This window comes from Meriones unguiculatus, chromosome 1 (assembly GCF_030254825.1).
Source record: "Meriones unguiculatus strain TT.TT164.6M chromosome 1, Bangor_MerUng_6.1, whole genome shotgun sequence".
NCBI classification, from domain to species: Eukaryota; Metazoa; Chordata; class Mammalia; order Rodentia; family Muridae; genus Meriones; species Meriones unguiculatus.
Window position 1 is genome coordinate 109,013,357 of NC_083349.1, and position 26,336 is coordinate 109,039,692.

Sequence of the window (26,336 nt, forward strand, 5' to 3'; positions counted from 1 at the left end):
GACATTTCTCTGAAGAGTCCTGGACTTCTGAGAGGTGGCTGGAGTCCAGTATTTAAGCACACCAGTATTTAAGAGGACTGTGGCAAAGCCAGGAAGAGCTCCCTCTGTGGTCATGACTCATGACTTCCAGTTTAACACATCTATTGGATACAGACACACCCTGCATTTACCTGCTGTGAGTAGCGGCTATCATTTGGCCTCGGAAGATGACAGGAGCTTTGAGATCATCTGGCTGGCCAAGGTACAGTTTTCCCCAATTGGCCCTTTCAGCCAGTGCCTGCTAAGTGCCCACTAGGAAGTATTTATGTGTTCTACACAGGGTCACCTGGCAGGAGATACAGTCCACTGTATGCTATAAAGAGGACTGATACAGTTCCCCACGCATCACCAAGCAGCGCTGACTTAATTCACCAACTGTAGAAAGTAATCTACAGACCTGGAAGACTAATAACAGCATGATGTGGAGGCTGGTTGCTGTGACGCGTCTGAGCAGAAGGGGCAGTTACTACAGAATCCACAAAGGGCTGGAGAGTAAAACTCTGTCAGAGAAGGTCGGACACCGTCCAGTGTGCCAGCATTCTTTTTGGCTGCGATTGAGATTCTGGTCACCACGCTGATGGTGGAAGGGTGACACACGGCTCAGCACCTCCCAAGTCTACGTGCTCTTACACTCACAAGCAAGCTCTGATTACTGCTCTGATTTCCAAGGCACTGCAGTCTAGGAAGAAGCATGTCCCTGCTGTGCCAAGTTGAATATCTCTGGCATGTATGCAACTGGGCAAATAGCTGTAGACAGTGTCTGAAGGGCCTTGTGCCCTTCAGAATTGGTCATAAAGTTGTCACACCTAAAGACCCGAGAGACAAGGACCCGGAGCTGTGTCAGTTTCCCTGGAACACAGTGCACAACTAAATAGTGCATTTAAGAATTCCATTTATTTCTTTGTGTGTGTGTGTGTGTGTGTGTGTGTGCACGTGTGCACGTGTGCATGGCATGCACATATGCACCACAGCAGGCTTGTGACGGTCAGAGGACAAACTGTATGGAGTCAGTTCTCTCCTTTTGTCATGTGGGTCCTGGGATTGAATTCAGAGAGTCAGGTTTGGTTGCTCTGCTGGCTGGTCTATGTCAACTTGACACGAACTAGAGGCGTCTTAAAGGAGGGAACCTCAACTGAGAAGACGCCTCCATAAGATCCACTTAGGCATTTAGTTAGTGACTGATGGGGGAGAGCCCAGACCGCTGTGGATAGTGCCATGCATTGGCAGGTCTTTCTGGGTTCTGTAAGAAAGCAGGCTGAGAAAGCCATGAGGAGCAAACCAGTAAGCAGCACCTCCACAGCCTCTGCATCAGCTCCTGCCTCCAGGTTCTTGCTCTGTTTGAGTTCCTGTCCTGACTTCTTTTAATGATGAACAGCAATGTGGAAGTGTAAGCCGAATAAACTCTTTCCTCCAAAACCTGCTTTCAGGTCATGGTGATTCATCATAGCAACAGAAACCCTAAGACTTGAATGAGTAAATGCCTTTACTCATTGAGTCATCTTGTGGGCCTCCAATCAGCCAAGAGGTCCAGAGCACGTTCCATTTCCTTCCAGCAGGCAGAGAAACAGTAGGCTGAAATGTTGGACAGCTCCCACCCATCTGGAGCCAACTCCTGGGGTATTCAGGAGGCATCCTTAAGGCAAAGCTGTTAGTCTCTGTCCATGAAAGAACTCCAGTCCCTGCTCAGAGAGGGTGGATCACTGTATCCCTGTCATGTGACCTTGGCTCTCCAGTCAAATACCAACTTCTAGATTTAACCAATGGTCGAAACCCAGCAAGCACCAGTGTTGATAAGGCTGAGAACGCCACACACAGAGGGTTCCTCAGCTGGCTTCAACATGGCAGACCCACAGTGCAGCAAGGCACATCCCTATCCTAATGTCTTTTCAATTTTCTCCAACAGTCAAACTAGATGTGTAATGTTTGCTGACGAGCCTGGCTTCCTCCTCTCACACATCACTCCCAATTCTTCCCATAAGTCAGCAAGCGACTCCAAACCAGGCAGGCCCCACACTTCCTTCTGATCACCCCAGCTCTTTCCCACCAGACAAAGAACTCCTGTCCCTGGGAACAGCTTGTACCTTGGAGAGGGGCTTCTGCCTTGACTAGAGAAACTGGTGTAATCTGCTGGGAAGCTCAGCCAATTTGACACCACCCAGCCTACAGTGACTCATACAAATGGCTTCAAAGGAGCCAAGAAAGGAGTACAGTGACTCAGTTTCTTACACTGCAGTTTGCCAGCTCTTCCACTGCAGCAAGCACAGTATATCTAGCGGAGAACAAGGGGGAGCCATGCAGTCCTCAGGGCTGCCTTGAGATTAGCCCCAGTAGAGAACAACAGGACAGGGTGAAAAGGACGTGCAGGTACAATGCATGCAGGAGATAAAGCAGAAGCCTGGCTTTCTTGGGGAGAAATGGCACAGTGTGTAGACTCAACCTCCACACAGGAACACAGAGGACCTCCAGTCAGCTTCCCACTTCTGGCGCACACACTGTCCTAATGAGGCTACCAGTGAGTAATAATCAATTACTAGTCACTTCCAGTTTGTTAGATTTATGCGTTTTCAAGAGTATGGCAGAGTATATTAAAACCATGAGTTCAAGGACAGGAACAGGGGTAGTGTCACTTAACATTCATCTTTTCATTGTAATACATGGCCAAAGTAGATTTGTAATGTTTATTGAGTGACCTGTCTTTTCTTCCTCTCATAATCATCCCAAGTGTTACGATTATTCTAAAATATTACTTTAATATTCATCCCAAGTGTTATGACCAAATGTTATGATTATTCTAAAATATTACTTTAAAATCATCACTTTTTAGGGTATTAGTGAGGCTGTGGTTAAGGATGTCTGACCCCAAACCTTGTGACCTGACTTTGATCCTCAGAACCTAAGTGGAAGGAGATAACCAACTCCCCAAGTTGTCCTCTCATCTCTACACATGCACCATGGCACGGTGACCTTACCCTTAAATAAATGCAAAAGAACGCAATTAAAATTTATGTGTATGTGTTTGTGCATGTGAATATAGGTACCCTTGGAGCCAGAGGCACCGGATCCCCCAGATCTTGACTTATAGGCAATTGTGATCTACCTGATGGGGTGCTAGGAATCAAAATTGGGTCCTCTGCAAGAGTAGTATGCATTCAGTACTGAGCTGTCTCTCCAGATCTAAAGTTACTTAAAAAGAACAGTGTTGGGGATTGAGCCCAAGGCCTTGAGTGTGCTAGGTGAATGCTCTAGCATTAAGCTATGTCGTCAGTTCGAAACTCACTCGTCTTAGAAGGCAGGACAATACCTTTTGGATGCAAACACTGTAAACATCTCATTTGTTGTTTTTTCCTAGATATAGCTACCATTACAGCTTCTAATTTCTCCAAATCATGAGACTGAAAAGCTCTAATTTCTACCAGAAACTTGGCACAAAGTATGTGTCCGGTTTTGGTAGTAAAGGATAGGACCTCAGTTCTCACGTGTGTGGCTGAAGTGGGTCAAAGTGAAGAGCCGCGCTTGGCCACGGGACAGCTGCTTCAGAATGGCACACAGACAGTGGCCACCTGTCCATAGATGTCTGCATTTACAGTCTGAGAAGCTGCTCTGTGAATGTGAGACAAAGTGGATGCCTAGAAGGTGGCAGGACCTTCCAGAGAGACCACTGAGGCATTTTCACCGTGCTGGACAGAGAGAGACAGAAATGGGGATGCTAAGGACACTGCTGAAAACGAGCCCATTTCTTTACGTACTGCAAAGGAACAGCATGTTTTATTCTATCTCCAAAGAGCAGCAGTTTCTTTGGCAGACATGGGCTGTAGAACTGAGGAGCCATGCCTTTAAAACATGAGTGGCCGTGGCCCGCAGACCCACCTTCAAGTCCTCTTTCTCCTCTCACTGCCAAACTCTGTCTTTGGTGAGGGGAAATCGTGCTCCACACAGCATTTCCTTCTTGCTAGTGTCCACTGACCACCAGCCACTCATCAAGCAAGACCTGATGCCCTCCCCCGATGACCATCTGAGACTCCTAGGCATTTCAGATTTTTCCTCCCTTCCCTCCCTCTCTTCAAAAGACAGCCAGGTTGGTTTCAGACTGACAGTCCTCCCTCCTCAGCCTTCTGAACTCTGGGACTACAGGCATTCAACACCAGGTCCTCTTTTTTTTATTTTTAAAACCCAATAAATGTGTATTCCACACCCACTAAGTGTCACGGACAATGCTGAGTGCTGCTGACAGGCAGACGCAGCACAGGCCTCTGTCATTACAAAGCTCACTGCAGAATAGGGGGAAGCAGCAAGCACAAAGGTGACACGCTATTACAAGGATTATGACGACAAGTATGCAGGGAGTTACTCTCTTATTACTGCTATTAAACTTGAAAATTACATAAATAAATATAAATAACAAATGGGTCAAGTAAACTTCCATTAATAGGTACATGTTTTCTTCAAACCTTTCTATAAGTTGAGCTGTATGTGCATATATTTTTATCAACACTTAGAGAAAAGAGAATCAGAATATATTCTGTGACCTTCCCCCTCTAAAAACTCCACGGTCGTGTTTCCGTGTAGACATGGAGAAACACCCCACTCTCTGCAGGTTGTCTGGTATTCTTTCAGCCTGAAAAGGTCGAGCCAGAAGGTGATGTGTGACCTGGCTGTGAAGGAAGAGCTGGGTTCGTTCAGCAGTGTGCCACCTGCTCCGTGTGCGATGAACAGGATATGCCTGAACAGAAAGGGCTGCTGAGTGGGAAAGGAGTTTGCTGGGGGGCTGCTCATTTGGGGAGGGGTGTGTAAAGGCATGCTGGCAAGGTAGAGATGCTCCTCAAACTCTGGGGTGCATCAGAATCACCTAAGGATTGTGCCGTGTCTCCCAGCCCCCGAATCCTGATTCAGACTCCAAGGCTCTGCTGTAGCCACTCCACTAGGCCGCCTCTCTGTGTGTGATGGTGTGGTTCTGTCCTTCACCAGACCAGCATCTCCCCAGAGCTCCACGGCAGAGGACATCCTCACACCCTGCACTGACTCAGCAGTCCTCCATCCTCGTCCCGCAGCCAGCTCTTCACTTTGGAGTTTCATGTCATCTTTCATCTGAAAAGTTCAAAGTCTCCTTAACATGGCCTGATGATCAGGCAGTGGGAACAGGCAGTGACCTCATTTTCTATGTTACAGAGGAATATGAGAGGCACGAGGAGCCGACTCTTCCGGCATGCCAGCAACACTGAAACTGAGAACATAGTCAAGCCTGTCTGTCATTCTGCTCACATTATTGTCCTTTCCCTCGAGTCACACAGGTGAACCGTGACTGCCATTATTTTTGTTTGTTTTGAGACAGGGTTTCTTTGTGTAGCCTTAGCTATCCTGGACTCACTTTCTAGACCAGGTTGGCCTGCCTCTGTCTCCCTGAGTGTTGGGATTACCTGCCCAGACATGACTTTCATTATTAATTAAGGTGAGCAGGCAGAGCTTTCTGGACAGGGGCTCAGCTCAGCATCTGTACCCATTTCTCTCTCGGACCAAACCAAGGAGGGGCTTCCTGAAGCTCTGGAGATGAGAAGATATTTCCTGATGTCCAACAAACCATAATGCCTTCATAGGCCTTTCCTCCTAGGGGGTAAAGAAAAACTGAAGAATGCCATCTGTGGTTGTGTGAACAAAAATGGCCCTCACAGGCCCATAGAGAGTGGCACTATTAGGAGGTGTGGCCTTGTTGGAGGAAGGATATCACTGGGGGTAGGCTTTCAGAATCTCAAGCCAGGACCAGTGTCTCTCTTCTTGTTGCCTGTGGAACCCGATGTAGAATTCTCAGCTACCTATCCAGCACCATGTCTGTCTGCATGCTGACATGCTCCCTGCCATGATGATAATGGACTAAATCTCTGAACTGTAAGCCAGCCCAAATTAAATGTTTTCCATTTTAAAAGTTGCCATGGTCATGGTGTCTCTTGACAACAATAAAGCCCTAAGACACCATCACACAATGAAAGAAGTAAGCCAGTGACATCTCAAGACTTGACTTCTATATCAATTCAGAACACAAAAATGCTAGAATTGTAGGCTATTTATGAACAAGTTGAGTGGCAGTGAATGATAGGGCCAGAACTTCCCAGCTCTCTCCTGGGTCAAAGGGACACAAAAGAACAGGATCTTTTTTCTGCTAAGGAACTGGCAGCATCCCTTTTGGCTTTGCATGAAGCTCTTCAAGCCAAGCCTGACCTCAAGAGGGAAACCTCCTTCAGGCAGAGGTCCTCAGAACTTACAGTGGGGATGGACAGGCTGGACTATTACTAACACTGATCCCAAGGCCAGCCCAGTCCAGATAAGGGTATGTGTGGGCTAGGGCTCAGGACTGCATTTTCACAGGCTTGCCTGGTGATGCCTGCGAAGCTCAGCTCCAGAGAACACGCATCTGCTAGCCCTGCTCCTGGCCAGTAAGAAGCCGAGTCACTGCAGGACATGGCAGTTTACACTGTGCCCTCCCTCTTCCTCCAAGGCTTCAGTCTTTTCTCTTGGGTTCCAGAATGTTGTGATGGGATGAATACAATGTGAAGAACAAAAATTTAGAAAAGTGTTGCCTTCTTACATAGGTGTAAAAAAAAATCACCCTCCAAAACAAAAACCAAAATTTCCATTGATGGGGTGGGTCACAGGTCATGACTCTTAGCTGATTGGTTTTTGCTGCCAACAGTTCTAAAGTAGATAAATGTACACAGTGTTCTTTCTTGATGACCAAATTTGTACATTTTAAAAATTAGGAGGATAGATATTATCTTACGCCATCACGGAATGCTGAGACGGAGGGGATGGCCTTGAATTTAAAGGCACCAGGTAGCACCTCTACCACCAGGAAGCTGGTCCATGAGCAACACTGGTGCCGTATTACCGTGGCACAGGCAAGTGGGTCAGGAGGTACACCCTGGAGGCTGGGAATATTGACTGGCATAGTGTTAGCGTGCAGGAAGCCCTGGGCTTGATCAGCGTTGCATAAACAGTGTGGGGCACATTCTGGAGGCGGCATCAGGAGGATCAGTTATCCTCAGCAACACAGTAGGTTCTAGGCCAGCTAGGCTGTTGGGGGGGGGAGGGTGTAAAAGTCAGCTGACAGTGTTGTCTGTGTAAAGGCAGCTGCAGGATGGGGTCTTCTGGTAGCTTTTAACCCTAAGGAGGTGGTTCTCAGCCTGTGGGTTGCGACCCCTTTGGGGTAGCATATCCTACCCATCAGATACTACATAACGGTCCATAACAGTAGCAAATTTACAGTTAGGAAGTAGTAATGAAAATAATTTGATGGTTGGGGGTCAGCACAATGTGAAGAACTGTATTAAAGGGTCGCAGCATGAGGAAGGTTGCAGAACACTGCCTTAAACTGTGTTCAGAACCAGAACAAGTATTCAAAAAGCTCTTTTTAAAGGTGAAATGCACCAATTAGAATCTTAAACCTTCGTGTAATGACAGAGGAGCTGGAGCAGAAGTCAGCCTATGGGCCAGCCATGGGGGCACACGCCTTTAATCCCAGCACTCAGAAGGCAAAGGCAGGCATCTCTGTGAGTTCCAAGCCAGCCAGGGCTACAGTGAAGCTTGCATAGTGAGGGCGGTGGCCCAGCAGAGACCCTGCGAGAACTAGCCAGAGCCTCTCACTGTCCCCAGCATGCCTAACCTGGTTGTGTGCTGTCACCTTTGCCTGGGGCCTCGTCCTAGAAATGAGTTTGGGTGCCTAGGAACCCGAACATTTCCGTCCTAATAAATTGTTCACTCGTCCTTTAGTTGGTTGTCAAATCTCTTTTTGAAATTCCCAACTTTATATTCACCCATGAGGAACTTTTTCAAAACTGGCATGAGTGTTTTCCAGCAGATAAATTTAATGTCAAGAATGAATTCTCTTTCCCGGTCCCAATCTACTGCTTTGAAGTCAGCATGCCTTTCATGTGTAAATGTGAAAATAAACATTAATAATGAATGTCTTCTCATCCTCTTTAAGCAGGAAGTTTTATTTACTTCTGAGAAAGAAATCATTCTTTTTCCAAAGCTGGAGAGACAGGCGGAAACAGAATTGGGACTCTAGTTTTGATAGTCTTGATAGACATGCATGTGTTAATGAATATGTATATGTATGTATACATATGATTTATTTTTATTTTATGTGCATTGGTGCTTTGCCTGGAGGTATGTCTGTGTGAGAGTGTCAGATCCCCTGGAACTGGCATTATGGACAATTGATTGCTGCCATGTGGGTGCTGGAAATTCAACTCGGGTCCTCTGGAAGAGCATGCAGTGCTCTTAACCACTGGGCCATCTCTCCAGCCCCTTGATATATATTCAAATGGCTTCAAACACCACCTGCCTTCAGTAGCCATGGCATGTGGTCACTTGGTCCCATGCTGTCTTCCTTCTATGGAAGTGCTTAATGGCACTCCTTGGCCCCTCATTCTCCCTTCTGGCCGACACTCCTATGGGCTTCCTCTATCTTTTGCAACTAGAACCCCAGCACCTGCCATGCAATCCGCAATTCTCAGTATGAAAACCTGTCCACCACCTCTTATCAGCTCTAGCCCTCCCACTGTCCATCACCTCTTGCCCTCACACTGTGCACACTTCTTGTGACATATCTCCACACCAGCTTTGTAACTGGTGGCTGCATAAAATGTCCTCCTTGGGCTAAGCTGAAGTTCCTTTAGCTTAGTTTCCTGGTGAGCACCAACGGCGAACACTAAGATGGATGCCCTCTGCTCCACTCTCACCTCAAAAACGTCAAGGGAGCTCTTCATCCCAGCCAGGTCGTTCACACCCTCATCTATTATTTTTTTAGTTTAGGAGGGGGTGTACAGATGTCACAGGTTCCGGGGCATGCACATGGAGGTCAGACAGCGTTCTTGGGAGTTAGTTTTCTCCTGCTACCTTGTAGGACCTGGGAATTGAACTCATGTCCTCTGGACAGTGTGCAAGTGGCACACAGTGTGCCAAACGCCACGAAGCTGGCCCCAGACCGTCACCTTTTTAATCACTCATCTAGACTTGTGAAGTTTTCTGCCTAAAGGACCTGGAAGAGAAACCTGGTCCACATAATCCCAGTTCTTCCTTTCCTTGATCCTGCCTTTCCCAGGCTTGAAGGAACAGCCTCTGCCGGGGTCTCCCTGAGAGAGGGTGATTAGACCTACCTTTCCTCCCCATACCCTGAAGGATTACAGACTGTGCTAAGGCCCCACCCCCAAAACATCCATACCCTCATGCCAACAACCTTTGAATCTGTTACTTTACATGGCAAAGAGGACTTTGCAGTGTGGGGATGGAAAGGCTTTTCTGGATTATCTAGGTGAAGCCAGTGGGGTCCCAGAAAGCTGGAGGGCCAGGGAGGGTGGCGACAGAAGCAGAGTGACTCAGGTCCTTGAGTCAAGGAGGGCAAGGAGACACATTTTCAACTTTGGCCTCCAGAAGGAACGCCCTGCCAGCACCTGCACTCTGACCCATGGACCGTCCTCTGGCTAAAACAACACACATTTATTTCCCTATTATGCTGGGGACCAGAAGCCCCAGATCTAAGTGTTGGCCCAGCTGCACTCCTCCCTCTGAGGACCCTGGGGACCTGCTCCTGGCTTTTCTTCTAGCTTCCAGGGGCTTTAGGCCTCCCTAGGGTTATAGCCCCACCACGCCAATCTCTGCCTCCGTGGCTCACAGTCTCCTCCTCTTTCATAAAATCCCTCTACCTCTCCTTACACATACAGGTGTGTGTGTTTGTGTGTGTGTCTGCCTGCCTGCCTGCCTGCCTGCCTGCCTGCCTGCCTGCCTGAAGACAGAACGCAGGGTCTTGCACGAGTCAGACAAGTGCTCTATCACTGACCTACAGAGCCACATCTCATCCCCAGTAAGGAGACATGAGTGCATTTAGGGCTCCCCCCTAGCTGACCCAGGCTCAAGATCTTTACCTGTTTGTTGTTTGTTTTGAGACAGGGTCTCTCTATGTAGTCCTGGCTACCCTGGAATTTACTATCTTAGGTTGGCCTTGAACCTACAACAGACCTGACTATCTCTGCCTCCCTAGTGCTGGGTTTAAGTGTATCACCAGCTCTTTAACTACCCCCTTTGCCATATAAAGCACCGTTCATTCTCTTGTCATATTAAGCAGTATTTTCAAGTTCTGGGATTCAGGACACTTTGGAAGGCACCATTCAGTCCACTAACCCACTGACAACTTCCAGAGCCCTAAGATGATACATGTGTTGTTCCAAGAAACTACATTTGTAAGTTCTTAGAGGTGCAACTGAAAATCACTGCACAAATCATCTCCTGTCACTTGGACCCACTAAGCGGAAAAGTCTGTTGTATGCTCTGGTTGTGACGGTTGCCCCACTGGCTGTGGCTGGCACTGGCCTGGTGTGGTCGCGCCCCGGAGTCTCCTGCTGTGCTACCTCTGCTGGAACAGCTTTACATGCTCAGACCGACTCTCTCAGGAGCTCCTCTGGACAAGTGTGTGCACATGGAAAAATGATGCCCAGAATATCGTATCTTGTGAGTTACGGTAGGCGAGAGTGTCATATAGTACCTCAGTTGAGCATGGCCAGGCGGGACCCGGCAGACTGACAGCGACCTTGGCACAAGGGAGGAGAGTGTTTTGAGAGCGTGCATCCCAGCAACCTTTCTCAGAGCAGAAGCACATCCAGGTAGCATCTGGCACTCAGAGGCTGGTACCCAGGCTAAGAGAATGAATTCGGGACCCAGGACGTCCCTGCCGCTCCTCTGCATTCCGAAACTTGCAGGTCAGCTTAGCTAAGGCAGCGCGAACCTTTGATAGCCTACGTATTTAGCTCTTAAGCAAGCGCAGTGGCAGGACCCCACAGAGTGTGCTGGCCAGCTTTATGTCAACTTGATGAAAGCAGAAGTCATGGTCTGAGAGGAGGGACCTCAGTGAGAAAATGCTTCTACCAAGTTGGCCTGTAGGGCATTTTCTTAATTAGTGATTGATGGGGAGGGTCCAGCCTCTTGCGGATGGTGCCATCCCTGGGCTGGTGGTCCTGGGTTCTATATGAAAGCAGGCTGAGGACAGGCAGTGGTGGCCCACGCCTTTAATCCCAGCTCTTGGGAGGCAGAGGCAGGTGGATTTCTAAGTTTGAGGTCAGCTGGGTCTACATACAGAAACCCTGTCTCAAAAAAACAAAATGAAAGAAATAAAGGAAGGAAGAAAGAAGGAAAGAAAGAAGGCTAAGCCATGGGGAGCAAGCCAGTAAGCACCTCCCCTCCATGACCTCAGCATCAGCTCCTGCCTCCAGGTCCCTGCCCTGACTTCCTTCAATAATGGACAGTGATCTGGGAGTATAAGACAAGCAAACCCTTTCCTCTCCAAATTGCTTTGGTCATGGTGTTTCATCACAGCATGAGTAACCCTAAATAGGACAAAGAGTGAGTTCAGAACAAAGTTCCTGATATTTTATTTCAGTCTTTGGAAATAATGCAACGGAACCTGGGGACAATCCAAAACCAGAGCTGTGGAAGCAACAGGCAGCACTTCCCTTAGGGCTCTCGCCTTGGGACTGGAATGTGACTGCTGGGAACCCTAGGGCAGATGAGGGCTCTAATTTAGTTAGCGAACATGAAAGAAGATGCAGTCCATGTTCACCAAGGTAAACAGCGCAGCCTCGCAGCTGCATGCACAGAACACAGGCATGCACATGAACACGTGCTCGCGCGCGCGCGCGCGCGCGCACACACACACACTCACACACACACACACACACACACACGTACGCACACACACACACACGTACGCACACACACACACACGTACGCGCACACACACAGACTTGAAGAGACTGGGTAGTGCTGAAGTCCACCTAAACTACCCCTTAGGATGACTTCTGAGTCGTATAATTAAGAAATTGTAATTTCTTAATTAAAAAAGTACTTTATTTTACTTTCTTTCTGAGTTTTGGACACACGAGCCTCTGCAGCCCAGGCTGCCCTCACACTCCCAATCCTCCAGCCTCAGCTTAAGTGTTGGTGCTCAGATGTGCCCCATGCCCAGCCTAAATGGTTTTACTCCTCTCATTCCCCCTTTTCTAACTTTCTCAATTTTCCTACAAATAAAAATTAGTAAGATCTCACTTTGTTTTTTAAATGTACATATTTATTTTTATTTTATGCATTTGAGTGTTTGCCTTTGTGTGTGTGTGTCTGTGTGCGCACCACACGTCTGATACCTGTGGAGCCAGAAAAGTCATCAGATTCCTGGGAATTGGAGTTACAGGTGGCTGTGAGCCACCAGGTGGGCCTGGATGTGAACACATACCACATACATACAGACCATACACACACCCCTACATACAAATATACACACACATACACAAAATAAAGACTGCTAAGTTATCACCAGTTCTCATGTGGATGAGTAAGTCAGTCTTGTCTTTGCCTCAAGGAGCTTGTTATGTAGAGATCACACCCACAACTATAGATAATTATAAGCTGTTGCTATAGCACATTGAATATTACAAAGGACAAATACTGGGGCAGAACATTTCTAAAGCAGAGGCCTTTAATCTACTTATAAAAACAATTTTCTAATCTAAGATATATCCAAGCAGATAGACAGAGATGTATGTGATAGCAAATGGTTCATTAAAGCACTCCCATCCCTATCATAACCACCTGGCTTATGATATCAGTATTTTCCCATCTGTTATTTCTTGGGGGAGGGGGTTAAAAAGTCTCACATAGCCCAGGCTGGCCTCAGACTCACGACATGACCTTAAATTCCTGATCCTCCTGCCTCTCCACCTCTTCAGCATTAGGATTACAGGTGTGCACCCCCATGTCAGCCTCTGTGGTGCTGGGGACGAAACACAAGGCCTTGCGAATTCTCAGTAAGCGTTCCATGAATTGGGTGATACCCCCAGTCCCTGGCTTATTCCTTTTAGAAACAACCCAGGGACCTCAGCCTGCTCATGACTGTGACCACAATCGGGAAAAGCCTGTAATGGAGGCTACCACAGTTTGGATGGGAGTCCCACGTGTTAAAGGCTTAGTGGTCAAACTATGTCCTGTTGGGAGGAGGTGGAACTCTTAGGCAGTGCAGTCTATCTAAAGGAGGTCACTGGGGTATATTCTTTCTCCTCCATTCACCCTCTCCCTCCCTCCTTCACCCTCCTCCCTCTTTCTCTCCTTCTCCTCCTCCCTCTCTCTCCCTCTTTTCCTCTCTCCCCTCCCTCTCTTCCTCCTTCCTGGCCATCACAAGGTGAGCCCCACCCCCACCCTCCCCGCCCTGATATTCTTCTTGCTGCAGGCCCAAAGCACCACACACAGTTGACAATAGACTAAAACCCTTGAAACCATGAGCCAAAATACATCTTTCCCCCCTTATGTTGATTTCCACAGGTATCTGGTCACAGTGACAGAAAGCTACTGCAGGAGCTAGAGCGGAACAAGGGTGGAAGCCACAGAATGCTTTGTTGTGGGAGCAGCAGTTAGGCCAAGGCAGCCAAGGTTAAGGAGAATCAGCTTAAACCAGCCAGGGAAGGATGCTGCGTGCAGAGGGCCCAGCACACAGAGCGCCCTCATGTTACAGGAAGAGAAACTGAGATCAAAGAGATAGGACCTTCTCAAAGCCCTATGACTCTGAGACCACATCTCCGAGTTCCAGGGTTAAGGTTCTTACTTACTGCAGCCCATTAGCTGTAGTCTTCCCCTTGATTTTACCCAATCACAAGCCAGGCACTAAAGATGCTCTCCCAGGTGGAGTAGGAGAAAGGGGGAGAAGATGGCCATGAATGAGGCTGTTTACAAAGAGCCCATCTGATTCTCCCTGTAAAACAATGCACCTCGGCTCTACCCCACCTGGCTTGAAGCCTGCGCAGGGCTGTTTGTTCCTTCCTGTGAGGACTGGCTGGGAGCCAGGCTCCTGCTTGGGCCCTGACTGGGCCCTGGCTTTCAGGAAAGGACATTGACACAGCGGCCAGGCAAGGAGTAGGATCAGTTTAGGGTCCAGGAAAGGAGGCAGCCCTGCTTTTCCTGCTCCCCATACTCATGCTCGCAACCTGACCTCCCTCAGGTTTCCACCCCGTGTGTCCAGGGTCATCAGCCCCGTGACTGCTTTGTAGCATTAGCTGGGTGAATGCCTTCAGTTGTCCAGCATGAGAGTAATTTGAGTCGACCAGGTGAAAGGCTGTAAGCAAGGGTGTCAGTCAGGGTCAGGGTCAAAGTAGATGATCTAGGAGGACGTCAGGACAGAAGGGTTAGTGGAGGCAAAGGCCTTAGGCCAAGCCTGAAAATAAGTGAGGAAAAAGGACAGCTACACACAGTCGTACAGCTTACACACTGCACAAAGTATTCCACTCAAGATATAAGTGAAGGTGGGCACTCGCTCACAAACTGCACTTAGATCTAGCCAGGGGTGGCGTCAGTCTTGAGGACTCAGAGATGGTCCGCCTTGGCGGACAAAGGGCCACTAAGAAATGGCTTGGAAAGGCCTGTGGACAGAGGACAAGAAACCTCCTGGCACACACAACTGTACATCTAAGATACAGCTCTGGGGCCTGCAGGAAGCCAGTGCCTCAAGTTTAAACTCTGCGTGCAGGCAGATAAGGGCTAGCGGCTGGGCGCCTCGGTAGTGGTGACAAGCTGGGCCCTCAGAGCAGCCGGCTGACGGGCAGAGGCTCCTCCCAGTGCCAACAACTTATAGCGCTGGACTCCGTGATCTCTTTCCTTTTCCACACCTCCCTCATCAGTGTCAAGGCAAGCCAGCTGCACCATGAAGCCCAGCTCTTCTGAGATTTTATCTATTTCAAATGTGGCTGGTTATACATGTCCATTTGAAACAATTCCAAGGAGTACAAAGGTAAATGAAGGTAAAGGCAGCCACAGACAGAACTTACAACCTCAGGGAAGCTTTTCCTCTGTCTCTAACCTCCTTGTGGTCCAGCCCTCATTCCAAATCTGCTGTTCTCACTGCAGCCTCTGGTTCCTCTGCTCTTTCATTCTGGTGGGCAGCCTTAAATCTGGAACCCTTTCTTTCACTTTTTGCCATAGGGCCGGCTGCTCCACAGCCATTCTAAATTCTGCCTCCTCAGAAACCCTGCCTTGAAAATGTCACATAGTCCCAATCCTGGTGCCCCTCCCCTCTGCTGCATCCCTGGGCCAGCACAGAAACCTGGTCCATTATGAATTCATATGCCCAACAGGGCCCTTGCCCTGAACAATAAAACTTTTATCATCTCCAAATGCCCAGCCTAAATCCTCACTGTGGTTAATTCAGGCCTTCAAGACCTTAATCTCCCACCACCACCCCCTCATTCCTCGTCAGCAAGCAGCCCTGGCTGTTTCAGAAGTGAAACATTTCTTACCAGGATGCCAGCCATCTTCCCTGAACTTTACCTATTGGGGAAAAAGCCATTTTTCTCTTCCCACCAGTCTCGGAGAGAGACGAGGCCTCGACTGCAAAGGTTCCCTTTCCCCAGGGTCTCAAAGAACAGTTCTTTTTTGCCCTCTTTCTCCTTCCACTGAATGGTTGTCTTCAAATACAACAATCCCTTAGTACATAAGCTCATGGGAGATTGGCTCCAGGACCTTCCAGTGGATGCTAAAGTCTTTCTGTGCTCAGCTCTCCTATAAACAGCCTCGTGCCCACAGACAGCCCAGGCATAACCCCTTATACTCTAAGTCAGGTCAGGGTCAGGGTCAAGTGGATGGTGCCGGAGGACACAGGAGGATTACCCATAATATCTAATGCCACGACCACACATTCCCTCTCACGGATTTGGCACAGCACTCTGAGCACATGGCAAATTCAAGTTTTGCTTTTCGCTTGGTTAAATCCATAGCTTTGGAGGGTAGACTCCAACTCCATTCCTTCGTGCCAGTCAACATGTGAGGACTCCTTCAAAATCACTGTCACACTAATTTTCTAACGAAAAATTAGCTGGATTACCACTAATGTGTAGCAAACATATACAGTGCATGCACGCATGCCTACATACGTGTGTATGTACTGCATACAAGCCAGAGAAAACACCTGTCAAGTACCTGTTGACCCTACTTACAAGGCCTCATGACGACAGTGTGCACTACGGCAGGAGTAACCTGTAAGCCTGGAAACTCCACTTTCTGGGGAATACCTGTCTTACCGAGTCGTCCCAAAACACTGCATCTTGCTATTCTGGGGCCAGTGCAACACACCTCCGCACTCGGCAGTGGTCCTGTCACTTTAGGGTATGAACAGCAGCCCCAGGTGCGAGCTTTTGGCTGCGAACTCTACTGCTCTAAAATCAGAACAACTCAGAGACACAATCAGAGTCCTTGACAAACGGCAAAAGCCTGCAAGGAAGGGGACGAGGCTGGCCTGTGGCCAAGAGTCTGATGCTGCAGGGAGGCCTGGCTACCAGGGACACTTTCCACTCCTGGAGATAAGCCTTCAGCACAACACTGCTCACGTGGGAAGGAATATTGAATTTCACCCAGGGGTCCAAGACCTGCCTCTTCCACATGGCAACACACACATTAATCCTAACCATGATCCTGCTGACTCAAAGCCAGCTACGATTTCGCTTCTTGCCCGGCAGGAAACATCACTACAAGGTGACTAGGACACTACACTATAGTTCTATCATATTACAAGGTGACCAGGACAACAGTGCCCTCAAGATAAGGTGACTTGCTTAGTCAACAATCACTTGGTAGTGGAGCCTTTCCAGCCAGACATAACCAAAGACTTTGCTCACTAATAATTCCAGGCAGCAGGACTTGTGCCTTCCCCATCTGGAACAAGTGTTAGGACAGTCAGAAGAGACAGACCCTGCTTAGTAAACATTGATTGCAGCACAGACCAAGCTGTGGAACAGGCCATATGTGTCTCCACTCCACATCCTGGATCCCCTAGAAGTGTCTCTTTCCTAGCATTTGAAGATGAACAGGCTCCACTACTGGCAAAAGCCTACCCGAGACAACCATGTTTACACTGGAAGGAAAAGGGGTCTCTGAGCTGATAGACAAATGAAATGGGACAAAGACAGAGAAAGACAGGTGGCTATGGAGGTCTGAGCAAGAACACATAACCCAACTCAAGGTAAAGTCTATAGGAAGGCCCTGGAGCACTGGAGCTCTGGCCATTCAGAGAAAAAGCCTGGGAGAAAGGCAGGCCACCAAACACAGGGCCCTTGGCTGTGCCAGCTGATACATTTAAACAGCCAAAGTTAAGAGGAGCCAAGAGTGGTGGCATACGCCTGTAATCCCAGCACTTGAAGGCAGCAGAGGCAGGCGGATCTCTGTGAGTTCATGGCTAGCCTGGTCTACAAAGTGTGTCCAGGACAGCCAAGGCCACACAGAGAAACCCTGTCTCAAAAAACCAAAAACCAAACCAAACCAAAAGAAAAACAAAAAGAAGCAAATAAGTCTATTTTAAGACCCGCACTAAAAAGATTTATTTTCATTTTGTGTGTATGTTTTTATTTGTGTGCCTTGTCTGCATGTTATGTATGTGTATCACATATGTGCAGTTCCCAAGGAGACCAGAAGAGGGCATTGGGTGTTCTGACACTGGAGTGATAGATGGTGGTGAGCGGCCATGAAGAAGCGTGGATCTTCTTGAAGAGCTCTTAACTGCGGAGCCATTTTTCCAGCCCAGTTTTCCCTTTCTTGTCATAATTGTTTTACATTTCGTTTCTTCAAGAGAGATAGTTTCCTTTGTGGATGGACTCAAGATGCTTGGCTGTGGTTTTAAGATACATCCATCCAACATGGTTAAGGCTCATGCTGTGCTCGCTCAAAAGATAAACGAGGAGGCTACCTAAAGAAATACTTCTGAGAAGTGTAGAAATTCATGGTGACAGTGGAAACAAATAGGTATTAAACCACTAAATACCAGATTGGGGCTGTAGCTCAGTAGCATGTATGAACCCCAGCAACTCATAAATCCAGGCATGGTGGCACGTTACTATGATCTCAGTACTCTACAGGCTGATGGATCAAAAATTTAAGGTTATCTTCCAGTGTGTAGTAAGTTCAAACTCAGCGTGCAACACAGAAGACCCTGCCTCAAGATAAACAAACGAAACCTGAATATCCTGAGGGGGAAGGGGGTGCGATGGCTCAGTGGATAATGGTGCTTTCAGCCAAGTCTGAGGACCCAAGTTCAATCTCCAAGACCCACATGGTGGCGGGCAAGCACAGAAAACCATCATGTGTGAACTGTCCTCACAGAGTGTGTCCCACAACAAATAAACGCTGCAAAAACATTTTAAAGACTAAACATCTTTTTTTTTTTTTTTTTTTTTTTTAAAGATTTATAATGGAAGTTTAGGTTTCTCTAAAAACTCAGTTATGTTATGTAAACATGTTTTTGTTTTAATCTCAAGTGTGGGGTTTTAGATTGTCCATAGCTGACAATTGCCTCATACAGGGGCGTGGTCTTTGCCAGCTTCAGTTGGTTGAATTCTGAGGATTCTGAAGGGTATAAATATGAGAGCCCATAGGGAGAATGGGTGGTGGTTTGGAGGAGACAGATGGAGAGAACCCTTTGATAATGCTTCGAAGAGAGAAGACTGCTTGCTGCATTTGCTAGTTTGCTGGCTACTTGGACTGCTGGGTATCCTGATGACTGAGACTGTCACTGCCCCCAAAAAGAACCTGACAGCCCTACCCAGCTGAAAAAAGTAAAAAGGTCAACATCCCTTTTCCCTTCGTCCTTCAAACCTTCTTCCTCTCTTACACAGGGTTGGGGGTGGGAAGGGAGGTAGAGGCTTTAGGAACCCCAAAAGTAGAGTTTAAAGTAGAGTTTAAAAAACTGGTGCCTACAGAGATTCCTCTATTACGTGGAATCTGTATGTCACTAGTTCAAAATGTATGAAGTTACTGACGTTTAATGAGGAAAAGCTTTAAAAACATTAAGAAAACCATCAATACATACTCAATTTATAATTGATAATACTTTCCTGGTATCTTTTCATATTTCATATCTTAATAGAATGGCATCCTTGAAATGCTATTTCATAGCTTGCTTTTTTCCATTGGTCACATAAGAAGTTCTGATGCCAGCAAGTATGTGTGTGTGTGTTTGTGTGTGTGTGTGTTTGAGATGGGCTTGGGATACAGCCTAGGCTGGCCTTGCACTTGGATCTCCCTGCTTCATCCCACGGAGAGCTAGTATTACAGAATATGTCTGGGTTCAATAATATTACTAGACGAAGGTTTTAAATGCCTATGTGGTAGGTTATTTCTGTGAACCTGACCAATCCTCAGTGTTGAACCCTTCTGGTTGTTTTACTTACTTTTTGGAGGTGGGGAAGATTGAGACAAGGTCCCACATTGTGGTCCTGGCTAGCCTGGAACTATGTATAGACCAGTGCATAGACCAGAATGGCCTTGAACTCACAGGGATCTGCCTCCTTCTGCTTCCCAAATGGTGGGATTAAAGGTGTAGGCCACCATGCTCAGCTCAGCACTTCTGGCTGCCAACAATTCCACTCTTTTAAATATTTTATATTATTAATGTAGTAATAAAAAAAAATCTATGGGCCAGAGAGATAATTTAGAGGTTAAGAGCACTGTCTGTTCTTCCAGGGCTCCTGAGTTCAATTCCCAGCAGCCACATGGTGGCTCACAACCATCTATAATGTGATCTGATGCCCTCTTCTGGCATGCAGGTGTGCATGCAGATAGAGCATGCATATTCATAAAATAAATACAAATATATCTTTAAAAAAAGATTGGGAAGAAAGTCTATGTATTTTTAAATACTCCTTTAACTAAAGGTCCTAGTTTAAAAATGGAAATTTGTGGTCTAATGATATGTGTCCCTTTAAGGCTTTGTGTGTGTGTGTGTGTGTGTGTGTGTGTGTGTGTGTACTCTCAACTCCTAGGCAGATTTGGAATCATGCTTCTTGCTGAACTATTTTAATCATATCATACAAGTGGTATGTATTTCCTACATATTAGGAAACAGTTTCATGAAAAACATTATTTTGTGTGGAGTCAAAACACTTCAGATGGGCTAAGCTCTTATTTACTTGAGGGAAGTCAAGCATCCAGAGCTTGGAACACTGATGTTATGATAAGAAATTGGAAAACAACATCTAGGCGCAGCAAAGTTGGTAGGGCATGTTGCTAGTGAAAACACGATCTAGTGTGTGGCGAGAACTGGCCAGCCAACTTCACACCGGGGAAAATCCACCCTTGGCCACAGGATGCCCTACTAACCCTGGCCAGCTACCGTGGAGATGTGTACTCTTAGCCAAAGGAAAGACTGGGTGATGGGCTGTGAATTAGTCAGCATAATCCATGCTACTTCTGGCAAGTACCCAGAGCACATGCTCAGCTAGTAAGTGTGTCACCAATAGGACACCTGGCTAAAATAGACAACTGGCCGGCTGATGACAACATTAAAAATTCAGCATCACTTAGTGAATTCCTCCCACACTGTATTAGTCATTTCTTTCATCTTTCTTTTCTTGGGTTTCCTTATTTTATGTGCTTGAGTGTTTTGCCTGCACGGATACGCATCACATGGGTGCCCACAGAGAGTCGTGAGCCAGCATGTGGGTGCTGGGAACCGAACAGGTCCTCTACAGAACAGCGAGTGCTCTTAACCGCTGAGCCAGCTCTCCAGCCCCTCATCAGTCATGTCTACAGAAGCTGTTGATATTGTGTAAAAGGACCAGCCAGTCCCCATTCAGATTGCAGCTACCGTCACCGAGTGTATCCATACTTCAGCTAGGTCTCCAGCTTCAAGCTCTTTTGACGTTAGAGACACAGGATGTTAAAGTGTTGTTATTTGAGAAGCAGAATCACTATGGAGTCCGGGTTGTCCTGGGTGCTGGGATTCCACATCCAGCACCACATCCAGCTCACAGACCTGCTGTAAAGGTAACGTGGGCAGATGCCACTTTGGTCAATAGTTGAAATTCAATTATCTTATAAGGAAGCAGTGGTTACTTGAGCTGGTCAAGAAGAGGGGATTATTCCCAAAAGGGGAAGGAAGGGGACAAGGGGACTAGTGGAGGAGGCATTCATTAAGCATTCTGGGCTTCCGGGGAAGCAGCCACTTCAGAGGGCCCTTCCTCACTCTTGAGGTTTGGACACTGGCTTGGTCTGTGAAGGAAGCAATCTAACCATTGCTCCATCACTGAACATTACAGCTGGGGTTTTATATTAAAATGTGTTTCCTGAGCCAAACGCACTATCAGCTCTGTCTGGTCTTCTCTAAGCTATGTGTCTTACAGCAGGTCAAATACAGACAGAGAGGAAGTAAACGTTCCCCTTTGAGTCCTTCCCCCTTCCCGACACCCACATTTTACTTCCCAGAGGTAGATATTCCCCAAGTTTACTTGCAGTCCTGGGGATCAGACTGAAAGCTGTGCCTGCCAGGGGTCCACTCCAGCTACTACAGAGCTAGTCTAGAGGCCTGGATAAGGGATACGGCCTGGATCTGGGAACTCGGATCCATCACCGAGGGTATCATACTTCAGCTAGGTCTCCTGAAGCTTCAAGCTCTTCCTGTGTTAGAGACACAGGATTTAAAGTGTCGTCATTATTTGAGTTCTTGTTGTTGAGTGTTTTGCCAACTGAATGGCCCGCTCTGGTAAGGCCTTGTGTCTTTTTGTAACTGCTCCATCCAAAATGACCTCCCCTTCCCTCTCCTCACCCAGGGAGGAGGTCTCCCTCCTGGGAGGAAGGGCTCTTTTTCCCTGACCTCTGTACCCCACAGGTACAGAAACTGATCTGAGCAAAGTCATGGTTCAAGGTGCACGTCTCACGGCAGGGGACGTGAACGAGGGCCACATGAGGGTGGTTACTAATGAGCCAGCGCTCAGCTGCTTTTCTATTTCAAATTAGGATTGCTCCTCGGACTAGCCTCCCCAGCAGAAGGCCCGAGCACAACACAACACACCAGCCTGTGCTCTGCTCCAGGCCACTGCTCATGCCTGGCCATTCTGTCAGACAACCAAGTCAGCTGAATGCATGGAGACAAAGGACCATTTCATACATATGCGCTCTCATTTGGCAGTTGAAATGACACTGCAACTCTCTGCGTGGGACAAATCTCTGCTTCCATCAAACACATTATGAAGGCTCTGAGGACTGGGGTGTTTCTGAGTCAGTTAAGGGAGGACTTCTCATGACAAACTTTGAGACGTTCTTTTTAAATTCATGACACCAGTAAATGCAAATAATGATTTCTACTTGCTACCAAGCAGCTCCTCTACAAGCTTTGCTTACTTGCATCCTGTAACAGTCCTGTGGGGCAGTGTCCCCCGGCCTTAAGATGAGAACTGTGGACAGCCATCACCCAGGCTTACCGACGAGAAAACTAACACTTAGCAGTTACGTAACCTGCCCAGTGTCACACGGCCAGGAAGTAGAAGGACTGGGATTTGTGCTCAGATATACTTGTTTGGAGAGTCCAGATCAACTCAGTTGCCAAAGGATAGGGATGAGAAATCCATGTGGCTCCCAGGACCACGGCAGCGTTACATTGGAGGGCTGGCTGGGGGCCTGGAAGCTGTCCCTCATGCTGTCTCCCATTCTCAGCCCCATTTCTACCCTCTTCCTTGCTTTCCAGAATGCAGAAGCCTTGGATAGGCTGAGAAGACTTCAACCCCCAGCTTTGCATTTGATTTCTGTTAGTTGATGCATATTTTTAAAAAGAAGACCCCCCCGAAGTCTCAGTGTGGGGGGAAATTGTTATTTTTAAGGTGGCAAGAATAAATATTTAATTGGACACTTGGACATTACATTTTGCCTGGCTTTGCAACATCTCAGACAATTAAAAGAAGCCTTTGTCTACAGTGCTAATTACAGACTACTAAATTATTTTTATGAAAGCCCTTTGAACTATTAAGTGTGACAAATGCAGCAATATGGCAGTGCAGAATAGCCCTAGTCTGGAAATGTGAGTTCTAATCCTGACTCAGACGCTATCAACCACCAGCGGTCATTTGCATGGTGTACACATAGACAGCGTTTTCACATACTTTCTACATTAGTCCAGTCACCTTGGGGCAAATCACTTAACTCTTGGTGTCTCATGTCAAAACCTGGAAATGAGAACATTAGGACATCTCATATCCTGTCCAGCTCGAACACACTCCAGGGAGAGAGATTCAACATCACGTAGTGAATTCTTTTCACACTGTGTGTGTCTAGGATCCTCACAGACATGTCTATAAACAGGAGCACACACATTTCAGCCTGAACAATGAAATCTACTCACCTTCTGAAAAATACTACCTGCTTAACTTCAGGGATAGTCTTTAAGAGGTTTGCTCCCAGCTTTCGGCTAAATTTCTGGAGAGTACCCTATTAAGGCCCTGAGCTGGACTCTCACACGGGAATGTTGAGTTGTTTAACAGCTACTAGCACGCCTAAGTCTAGTTCATCACCTAAACCCACAGAGAGCACAGGATTGGAGAAAGGCTTCAGAGACACCCACCTTGACAATGTGCGGGTGCTTGGGTGGGGCAGCCCTGGCTTCTTCACAAAACAAAAACACCATTCTAGCTCGAAGACTCACAAATGTCTCCTCCAAGGCTTGCTACTTCCTGCTTCTGAAACTAGGATGTAGCTCAGAATACACACACACACACACACACACACACACACACACGCACACACACTTTACCTAAAAGCTGTTGGTAAATTACAGGTTTGTCTCAAGATCAAGGAAATACAGTCCTATAAAACCATAATATCTGTCACACAGCTTTAGGTCTGGCTTGGTCCAAATCATGCTCCTCTCCCTGGTCTTAACAATTACTTTCAATGGCAGCTGGATAGGCCTATAGGAGAGGTCTCAGTCTTGTTTCTTAAGAGAATCAGTTTATAAGCATTCAATTATTATCTCATAAAACACCGCTTTGACTTTCAAAGGCAAATTAACCCATATGAAAGCCTCTCTGATGCTCTGAAAAGGTACTATCCCACGGCAAACTGCAAACGGAGCACTGCATCTCACACTCGCCTGATCTCTCTCTAGCCTTGACACATTTTCTTTGCTTAATTCACCACCCTCCACCCCAGTAATAACACTGATTCCCAAAATACACCCGGCCTGGGAAGAGCAGCTCTCCAGCACAGCTGTCTCCTGCCCTCCTCCGGCATTTGGGGCGAGCTATGCACCATGGAGAGAAGCAGAAGGAATGCAGCTCTCAGACCCCAGGTTCCCACCGCGCCACAGGCAGGTGCATCCCGCCAAACCCCAGACTGGCATCCGAAACACAACCGACTCCACTGTTGGATGGGGGCTGTCATTTTCCTGAACTCCATCTCTGTGTTTAAAACTAGGGCGACAGCCGTCTTTGCTACTGTAAACTAATCTGATGGGCATGGGGGCAGGGAGTGGCCCCGGCCAGGCTGCCAATAGGCCATGAGTGAGCAGTCTAAGAGCAAAATCTGTTTGCCACCTCAGAAACTCCTACTGAGTGGGTCTTTCACCACGAGAGTTAGGAGTGGGCCCATGCCCTTCTTTGTAGCCTGGAATCAAACAAGTAACAAAACAAAACAAAACAAAACAAAAAAACTCAAACAAACCCAAAGCCTCCTGTTCATTAGAACTGCTGTATGCATAGTTCCTAACACTACATTGAAATCTGGGAGGAAGAAAAAAAAAAAAACGGAATCAAAGGAAGCTGGCAGTGAGGTACACACAGTAGTTAGGAGCCCTCGAGTCGAGGCTTGTCTAGGAAGAACTTTCTGGCTATGAGCACATACTGAACTTGAGCTGTGTTTCTTGCTGGGAAAAAGAAAATAGCTCAGGACTGTTTCAACACTAGGTACAGCAAGCTGGGCAAGCTGCTGAGTGGCCAAGGAAACCCCACCAGGCAACAGCCCCCAACAAGACTCAGAGCTGCAGGAGGCAGGAATACAGGCCCCGGAGGGACCTCATGGAGGGACTCTCAACCGCCTCTCCTTTCCACTCTGCTCAGATGGTCAAACCTCACTGTTTTCTGATTGGCTTCTTCACCAAATGTACAGGTATCAGAAATTAAAACCCCTGATCAGTAGGCACTTGCTGCTGTAGTATTACAGGTCTGTCTTCAAACCTCACATATACCAAGGCTGTAACGTGACTCTTTAAAGAGTCCAGAAGGATGCTTATTCACAGAAAAAAACGCACCGGAAGCACAAGAACTTAAGCTCCCAAACCAACCACGTCCCCCTCCCTTCACTCCCTTCTCTTCCCTGCAAAGTGTGGCCGGGGCAGTGGCTCAGCACACACAAGGCCACCACGCACGAGCCCTGAGCACCCAACAGTAGCTGATCGCAACATAGCTTCACCCCTCCAAGCAAAACCTCTTCCGAAAGCCGCGCCAGCTCTCTGCAGCTACTTACAACTATCCAGGCCTGCTTTCCTAAGCCAATCCGGCACGAGCAGGTCAGGAGCGGGTGGGTAAGTACCCTGGGGTCCCAAGGTTTGGACAGATACAGTGCCCCCTCCCCTAAGTCTCCACTGGCTGTTGCCCTTGTCACTCTTTTCTCGGGCATATCACTTGGGGAAACTAGACGCCGGGAGATGTCAGGTCCAGGAGTAAAGAGAAGGGACAAGGACAGACAGGAGAGAGTTTTGGGGAAAATACAAGGCCACGGGCAGAGGTGCGACAGCGCCACATCTAGAGGGGAAGAAACCCTAGGTGGGTCCGAAAGGAGGGAGAGAGGGAGGAGGGTAGGAGGAGTGGCTGGGGAGGCCTGACCCCGGAGGCCACCGAGGAGGCCACCGAGGATGGAAGCCCAGCGGAATGGGACACGGGTGGGGGTAGTGGCTGGCGGGGATGGGGAGCCCGGTTCCCCTCCCCCAGCCCGGCCCGGGCCTCCCGCTGACTCAGCCCCACGGCGACCGTGGCCTCGGCCCGACTCACAGTGCGCGAGGCGGCTCCGGCGGAGGCGGCAGGGGAGGGGACGGGAGGCGGGGGCGCTGCGGCAGGGGCTGCGGCTCCGGCCGGCGGCTCCGGGGCGGAGGGTCCTAGCAGAGGCCGCCGCGGTCTCCGGCTTCAACGCACAGAGACTGCGGGGGACGAGAGCACTGCGCAGGCGCGCTGCGGCCACTGCTGTCAGCCGGAGCGGGGCGGGGCCAGGGCACCCGCCGTTTCCACGGCAACCAGGCGGCTAGAGGCGGACTACCCCTACCTCTACCTCGTCCTAGCAACGGCGGCAGGAGGTGCGGGAGACAAGAACAATTCCTCTAGATCTCCATAGCAACGAGGAGAAGAAACCGCCGGGTAAACGTAAGGCGGTACTGAGGGAACGCTCTTACCTTGTCACCATGGCAACTGGGAACAGCCCCTTCCTTTTTCCTTAGCAACAGGGTAACAATTCCTCCACCCTGTCTAGGCAAAGAA

At 48.1% G+C, this 26,336-nt stretch overlaps 1 protein-coding gene across 2 annotated transcripts in view; it reads right to left on the reverse strand.

Annotated features, from left to right (window-relative positions):
- The window catches only part of Mapre3 (microtubule associated protein RP/EB family member 3), a 49,215-nt gene extending 23,185 nt beyond the window's left edge, over nucleotides 1–26,030 (reverse strand). Inside the window, exon 1 of one of the 2 annotated variants that reach the window (XM_021635448.2) lies at nucleotides 25,857–26,030. The gene's annotated coding sequence lies outside the window, so the exon portion shown is untranslated. The remainder of the gene's footprint in view (nucleotides 1–25,856) is intronic. The other variant, XM_021635446.2, reaches the window with a different exon arrangement.
- Between the last annotated feature and the right edge of the window lie 306 nt (nucleotides 26,031–26,336).